An 8,102-nucleotide genomic window follows, 5' to 3' on the forward strand; every position below is an offset into this window, starting at 1 on the left:
AGATTAAAAGGACATTTCAGAAGAGAGATAACTTACGCATCCATTCAGACTTAAAGGACAGCCAAAATTGCACTGTGTGGCGGGCACCATGCAAGGCGAAGAACCAGGTCGAAGGAGGTTAAGAATTTGTTTATTATCAATTTGAAACATGTACACAGAGACATACTTTTATTTTTTCCTAAAAGGCAAGGGGAAGTCGAGCCAGCCAGGAGTCGAACCTGGAATCTTCTGATCCGTAGTCAGACGCGTTATCCATTGCACCACTGGCCCCCCCCCTTGTCACAAACCTCTCTATTACTCATTATTCACTAGAATCATTGAGAAAACAGTTGATTCATGATATAGACGGAAGTTAGTTGTACAAGAAAGACCTATGGATTCTAGTAAAACTGATTGGTTATCTTCGGGGTCAATTTGTATAAGTTACATTCACTTAAAATATTTATAATTATGAAAGAATTTTCTGCCTTGGAGCATCATGTATGTGATAGAACGACTGTGGTTAGCATTCCCCCCCCCCCCCAATTATGTGCGTGATTGTCTGTGTTGTTTCTACTTATGAACGCTTCTTTAACTTCTGCAGTCGGTTCATCTGTCCATTCATCAAGTCATTTCATTTTCCTTTGGCACTTACTGATGTTGAGTATGGGTCAAAAATTAGTGACCCATTTAATTTTCAATTTTGATATAGTGAAAGAGAAAGTGGAATAAAACACATTCTTGAGGTATTAATCATATTTTTCAATCTCACTCTCCAAAGAGTCGAAACTCTTTACACAGGAAATAATTTCAGACTCTATGCAGCAGAAAAACATTCCGAAACACCCATCCTCCCAAATTGGGCGAAATGGGGATAATAATTTAATAAAGGTAAACACTTTAAGAACCAAATTCATATAGGAACTTAGAAGTTCAGAGTTAATATAATTATAAAATTAGAGAATACCGGTATCATTACATAAATTGGCTAGTTATATTTAAGGGCTCAATGTAGGCGAAATAGATATGTGGAAATACAAAAGTGTTTATAAGTGAGGGCAGTTCTTTGAGCGAGAAGTACAATAGTTTGGGTCCGAGTGCAGTCACGGTGCCCACAGCTTTTATCCATACTCTTCCCTCGTTAGATTTATTGCGTTGGCCCAAGTTGTGTATCTTCTCTTTGCCTCGGTTTCCTCATTTCTATAGCACAATGTTTTAAAGAGCGCGCGCGCGCGCGCGCACACACACACACACACACACACACACACAGATATTTATGATCCTAGACCTTCATGGTTCTCACTAGCCTGTTTTATTTGTTTGTTTTTTTAAATACCAGAGGACTCTTTAAGGAAGCTACCTGCATCTCCATTAACAGAGCGGGGAATTTTATTACAGATTTTTAAAAACAGAATTTCTTGTTTCTCTTTGCCATTGGGACCTGCTGCTACTTTTAGATTTAACAGAATGGATACAAAACAAGCAGCTGTTTTGAGCGTTCACTAAGTCTCTAGCTTCCCGGGTACTGAGGGGTAGCTGCAGATAGTTGGGCTGAAGGAAGCCCCGCCCCCGCGCTCAAGGGAGTCACAGGTGCCCGCCCAGTTTGGAGGAGGATGGAAGACCCAAAATACTGAGAGTGTACTCGGGACGGGACGGAAAGCTGCCTCCTTACTCCTCAGTTTGTTTATGGAATAAGACGAATAGTCGAAAACCACACTGAGAAAGTCATCTCGTAATTTGAATAGAAAAGCACTGAGAAACGCTGTGAGCAGGATTTGAACCTGCGCGGGGAAGCCCCATTGGATTTCGAATCCAACGCCTTAACCACTCGGCCATCACAGCTTGACTCACTGTTCTTATCTAGGTATTAAAAAAACACCATCTAGGTCCCTGATTTATAATCCTGTTTATCAATTCTAGCTATCCTTGCTTATTTGGCGTGTTTACTTTAAGCAGTACGTAAAAGGAGATCACTCCTCAAGTCCCCTCATCAGATCTCTCCACTCAGCCTCATCCAACTTGTCCCCATCCTGCCAGGCTCCAGGCTGCGAAGTCTCACCTCCTTGAGAGAAGGCAATATTCCAGCATCACAAGAATCCTTGATTTTCTAAAATTTTCTACTGTCTCCATGGATTGCCTGGTTTAGCTTCATACTGGGCATGGAATGAAGTAAGAGTTGTATTAAGTGTGTCTACGATCCTGCTCATTTGTGTTCTCCACAAATACACTATGCCTTGCTGCTAGGAGGACAATGTGGCAGGATCTACCAATATTTCAAACGCATATACTCTTTGAAACAGCATTTCCACAAATGTAAAACACAGACTTGAACACATAAGAAATTATATTGTGTTCTAACTTATTCTCTGCAGCATTAACTGTAATAGTAAGATTGAGAAAAACCTAGTTAGTCAGAACTATTAATTAGATAAATTATGGCATAACTACACCGTGGAATGCTATGCATATTTAAAACAAAATGATAAAGATCACTATGTACATACATATACTATAAAATAGAAGCAAGGTTCAGAGCAATCTCTATAGAATGATACTATTGGAGATATATTTGTGTTAGATTATATATGCACTTTACAAAAACAAAACAAAACAAAAACCAAAAAAAAAACCCCCAAACTCTCAAGGATAATCAGTAAACTCACAACAAAGTTCCCAGTTGAGGGGCTGGAGACTAAGGAGGTGGAATTCTTTGGAAGCAGGAGGAAGAAATTTACTGCATGTCACATTAGACTTTAGATGCTACCTATTTAAAAAATCAAATAAAAGCTCAAGAAAACACTATAAATGAGGAAGTGGAGGAGAAAATTTTTCTTACCAGAGTTCTCCTCTGGAATGGTGACTAGCCCTTCCTTTCTGGAACTCAGCAATAGCCAGCACTCTGAAGGAAGCCTCACTTCGAGCCTCAGAAGGAGCTAATCACACAAATAAGATTTGAAGCCACTCAGGAAGCCTGAGGCAAAAAGGCAAGAAGGTTCTGGAATGCTGTCCAAGCCTAGCCCTGGACACACAGGGCACGGGAGACCTGGGAGTCTCTAGGAGAATCACCTGACCCAAGATCAAACGATTCTGGAATGTTCTTCAGACACTGAATTGGATCTTCCATTTGTGAGCAACCAGGACCAGCTCAGTAGGTCCATCTTCACACCCTGACTTCAAGGCCCTTGATTTGCTCTAGGATGTTCTGAAGGAAGTGGAAGAATTAGCAGAATTTAAATAGCTTAAACTTTCTCCTTTGGGTCTAGAAATACAACTTTAAAAGTTGTTTTTGTGTGTGTCTTGTTTTGTTGATTTGTTTTTGCAGAGAAAAGAGCATAGCTCTCTTTTTATTTTCTGTCTTGGCCAGAGTGTAGTTCTCTTTACAGCGGACAGTGCCCAGGAGTTGTTTTCACAGGAAATCCTTTCCCGGGGCAAAGAGAACTGAGTGAAGTGACTCTCTATAAATCTCCAGTGTCCTGTCCCCAGTTTTGTCATTTAACCAGTGCACAGTTCTGGCGGTTTCATAGCTCTTCCAACAGAACACTTTGGAGAATTAAATAATCTTGGGGTGAAGACTGTGAAATCCACTCACAAATTAAAAAGCTCTTTTGAAATGTTTGTGTTTTTTTCTCAGCTAGATCTTGATTTTCTTCCTAGTACTTCTACTCTACTAAGGAATTCACCCCCAAGTGGAGGTGGGGACAGAAAAAGGAGGTTGTTTAAAATAACGTCATCCAAAAGCAGTCACTGTTCACCCCGTCCTCCCTGTGTCCACCTTGGGAGTTTAACTTTTGTCAGGGATTCTTTTCAGTTCTAAATGGTACCACATTCTTCTACACATCAACATTCCCCCAGGAGATGTTCTTTCTCTTTCCTCCTGGATTGATGTCTGCCGACTGGTATTTTCTTTAAAGCGTCTTTGATTTTAAAATTTGTCCAAGCGTCTTTCTCAGTCAACTTCCTTTCTCAATTTCAGGAAGAAATGGGAGGTAAAAAGATATCTTAGAAAATGCCTCCTTTGATGGCTACAAAGACTCTTTCAGACTCAACTGACAGTCAGGACTGTATGGTGCGGCAGCGCTTCTGGATGTGAAGGACCAGTTCAGGATAATTTCCTTTCAAAATGTTTTAATAATTGGTTGCAACATCACTCATTGGCCACTGGCCTCCCTGCACAAAAAGTCAATATCAACTTATACTTGACTAAACGTAGTTGAAGTCAGAAAAGGAAATGGATGTTTTGGTGATTGCTATAGACTGAACGTGCCTCTCTCCCCCAAATTACGTTGAAACCTAATCCCCAATGAGATGGTATTTGGAGGCAGGGGCTTTAGGTCATGAGGATGGAGTCCTCATGAGTGGGATTAGGTCCTCATAAAAGAGATGTCAGAGAGCTCTTTCACCCTTTTCTTCATCTGAGGACACAGTGAGAAGACTGCTGTCTATGAGACAGGGAGCCAGGAGGCAAACTTTCACCAGACTGAGAATCGACACTAGCCTCCGGAACTGTGAGAAATAAATGTTTGTCCTTTAAGCCACCTGGTCTATGGTATTTTTGTTACAGCAGCCCATATGGACTAAAACTGGGATAGAGATGCAAATGAGGCACACAAGACTCAGCCAATTCTGGAAAGGTAGACCCATTCACTTGTGATCAGTTTGCACAATATACATTTGCCTACAGTGTTCATATTTAAAACAACAAAAATCAGCTTTCAACTTTAGAACAAATGGTAAGGTGGTGAAGGTCTGTGTAGACTAATTTATAACATATGATTGAAGAGCTGATATACCCCTGAGGTAGCGTAGGTAAGGTGTACTGTTGGCTCAGCCAGCTGAAGGCTCACTGCTTCTGATGGTCTTTCTGACTGGGTATAGAGAAAATAGCACTAACCATATCAGTAGCTGCATACCAGGTGCCAGGGCATGTGTTAATTTTCTCCATTAATAAAAGAACATCTGGAATAGCAGATGCAATGGAAATAATCACTTGACTAGATCTACAATAACTGTCATTTTCCACAACCCATTTACCTTCTACAGTTGAGTAAGTGAGTTGAATAGAAATTTGGTGAATCTCTGTCCCTGTATCTTTCAAGTTTTTGATGTTGGCACTAATCTCTGAATCGGTCCAGGAATACCAGTATTGCGTTTTGTTTAATTATTTTCACAGAGGAATTTCTGGTGGCCTCTAATTGGTCTTTTATGCCATAATAGCCTTCACTCCATTAGTCATGGAAATGATATAGAGATTCTGTCTGGAATTGGGAAAGTAACCACAGGGTGGGCTCAGGGATCCACTGTGCCCACAGTGAAATGGACAGGGGGCAAAACTTCATTGGTTGTCTGACCTTCATGAGTACCTACTGCCTGGGGACAGCAATGATGTTTTTTATCTCTAGCAAGTAATGCCGGTTCCGAGCCATTGTCTAGGAATTCCTGAAAAGTCTGATTTTTTCCTTTTTCCCTAATGCACAATCACTTTGGTACATGAGCGCAGGTCCCTTTAGGAAAGGCTAGGAAGAAGAATAACAGTATAAGTTTTTGGCAATGTGCCGGTAGTCTTTCTCGAGGGGAAACAGATTTCTCTTCATTCAAAATTGGCTTGAGTCTGGGAGACTTTTCTGCTACAGATCAGGTCCAAGATCAAGCTGCCCTCAGGGTCGGTTCCTGGTGAAGCCTCTTTTCGTAGAAATCCAAATTCCGAAGAGAGCAACCACTTCCGCGGCGCCGGCTCATCTCTGATATTTTCCCAGGGACCCTCACAGGCCTCGTCGGAACCCAGCAGAGGAGAGAAGGGAAAAAGGGGAAAACTGCCCCGTGTGAACAGCGAAACCATGCATCGGCGCGGGACTCTCAGGATAATTTCTTCTTTCAAACAAAGAATAAGTGCGAAGATATGTGGGGTTTGTTATTTTTTAATATAAGCAAGTTTTCGAAATCAAGCAGAAAGTACATAACATTTCAGGAAAAACAACTTGTTTTTGTGTAGTTTTGAACTGGGAATCTTTTGTGTGTGAGGCGAACGTGATAACCACTACACTAAGGAAACACCTGCTTGTGTCTGGCCCAGCCCTTATACATAACTGAGTAGACTTTGCCTGTAGAGCCCAGGTTTGTTAACTTCATGCCTGTTGAGGAAATGTTCATTGTTGCAGCGCATTTCTCTCCCCTTTCCTCCATTTATGAAAACAAAAACAAAAACAAAAACCTTTCATAATCCCAATTCTTGAAAAAATTCCAGTCTTGGAAAGCTAAGGCAGCATCCTGGAGAATTTTTTTTTTTTTTTTTGGTGAATTAAGGATGTAAGTTTGTTGTTGTTGTTGTTGTTTGTTTTTGTTTATTTGTTTTACTTTTTTGTTTGCTTGTTTTTTAATGCTCTGATGCTTGCATTCAGACTCCACTGCTCTCCATAATATATTGGTGTTACGGAATGAGAATGCTGCAGCCTACAGTTTCCAAGACAGAATTTAAGGTACTCTTTTGAGGCCCCACTGGGAGTGATTTTTCACGCAGTCTTTTATATGAACGAATCCTTCCACCTCAGCATTTCTATACAAAATACCCCACTGTCATCTCCTGACCTCAGGATCCTCATTTCCTAGCTGACAACAGGTTCACAATTTTCTCCATCATTTAACTTCTAAAAATATCTGCTTTATCAAGCTGTCTTCAACATTGCTGGTGATATTATTCTCCAAAATTACAAAAAGCAAGAGATAGGATTCCAAACAGGATATTCTGTTTAAGCAGATGTGCCGAGATATGGAAGATACGTGCCCATATATGGAAGTTTTCCATGGCGCATAGTATAAGTGCTTTCACTGGATAATGTTGCTAATCTGTCCTGATCATTTGTGTAGAAAATACACCAGTATCAGATGCAAAAGACTGAAGAAGATATTTCTTAAAGTAAAATGAAGATACCGCTTCTGTGGAGAAGGCCATCTCCACTGTTAGACAACTAATCAGAAGTCATGGTGGTATTGGATTTTAAGCTCTGGGAGGGTGAGGAAGGGATCATGTGTGGCTTTGGGACCATTATACTGGTAGTTCTCAATAAACATTTGTCAAATCAGGGGACAATATTCGAGGTAACTTTCTGAAATGTATCCAAATTCTATGTGACATTATTTTTCCCTGCAAGTGCCCAGCAGTATCACCTGGAAGTCTAAGTAAAATCTGGCAACATACCTGCAGGTGGTCACTCATTTCACTTCTTGACGTTTTCATGGTGTCGTATGGATATTATATCTCACTTCTTCTCACTTCAATATAAGAACAAAACTGGCTATTTTAAAATATCAATTGAATAAATGACATGTGACATAAGGATTACCTGAAACAATATGCAAAGCACCTGGCAACATGGTTAATTTCCTTATTGAGAGAGATTAGTCTGTTGCTATATATTTTAAAGGAAATAGTTTCAAGGAATGACAAAAGTACTTTTGGCACAGAAATTTGGAAATATTTTAAAAATACAAAGCACTGAGTTCCATTTTGGTTAAGTTGTAGGAAGTTGCAAGTGTGTGTCCCTATCAACCTACTAACTAAAGCAAAGCCATAAGCTTAAGGGGAGTAGATTTTCTGAACCCATCAGGAGCTGAGGATACAAAAGAATCAACATAAACTAAATTCTAGAAAGAGGCCTTCATAGGAGGAAAGAAGCCTCTGGCTGTCCTTATTCCTAGCAGATGGGCAGCGGCACAGAGGAGGAAAAACCTGTGAAGACCAGATTAGGAGAAACCAGAAGAAACTTAGACATTTTTAAGGTTTGCTTGTGGGCTTGCTTGACCCAAACAGAATTTCAAGTAGCCAAAACCAGTTCTGGTTGTCGCTGATGAGGAGAGTAGGTCAAAAGGGGGTGAGGAAAAAGGCCAGAAAGTGGAAATACCCACTGAGGCACTCTCAAGTTCAAAACATTCTGAAGTTGGGGACCACCGCAGGAACACAAAGAGCAAACAGTACAAGGCACTTTGTGTTTTAGCTGCCAACAGCCAGGACTGGAGAGCTGAGAGAAATCTCTCCAAGGCTTACTGAATGGAGAGAGATCTCACAGCCAAAGAAACCTGGGGGAGGACAGGAGAGCAAAGAGAATGTCCAGTCACCCAAACAGCTGACA

At 40.7% G+C, this 8,102-nt stretch overlaps 2 non-coding genes across 2 annotated transcripts; both read right to left on the reverse strand.

The window, feature by feature from the left end:
* Positions 1-197: 197 nt before the first annotated feature.
* On the reverse strand, positions 198-270 carry TRNAR-ACG (transfer RNA arginine (anticodon ACG)). The gene has a single exon. It is a non-coding gene; the product is annotated as a tRNA-Arg (tRNA).
* Positions 271-1,739: 1,469 nt separating this feature from the next.
* TRNAS-CGA (transfer RNA serine (anticodon CGA)) lies at positions 1,740-1,821 on the reverse strand. The gene has a single exon. It is a non-coding gene; the product is annotated as a tRNA-Ser (tRNA).
* Between the last annotated feature and the right edge of the window lie 6,281 nt (positions 1,822-8,102).

This window comes from Balaenoptera acutorostrata, chromosome 10 (assembly GCF_949987535.1).
Source record: "Balaenoptera acutorostrata chromosome 10, mBalAcu1.1, whole genome shotgun sequence".
NCBI lineage: Eukaryota > Metazoa > Chordata > Mammalia > Artiodactyla > Balaenopteridae > Balaenoptera > Balaenoptera acutorostrata.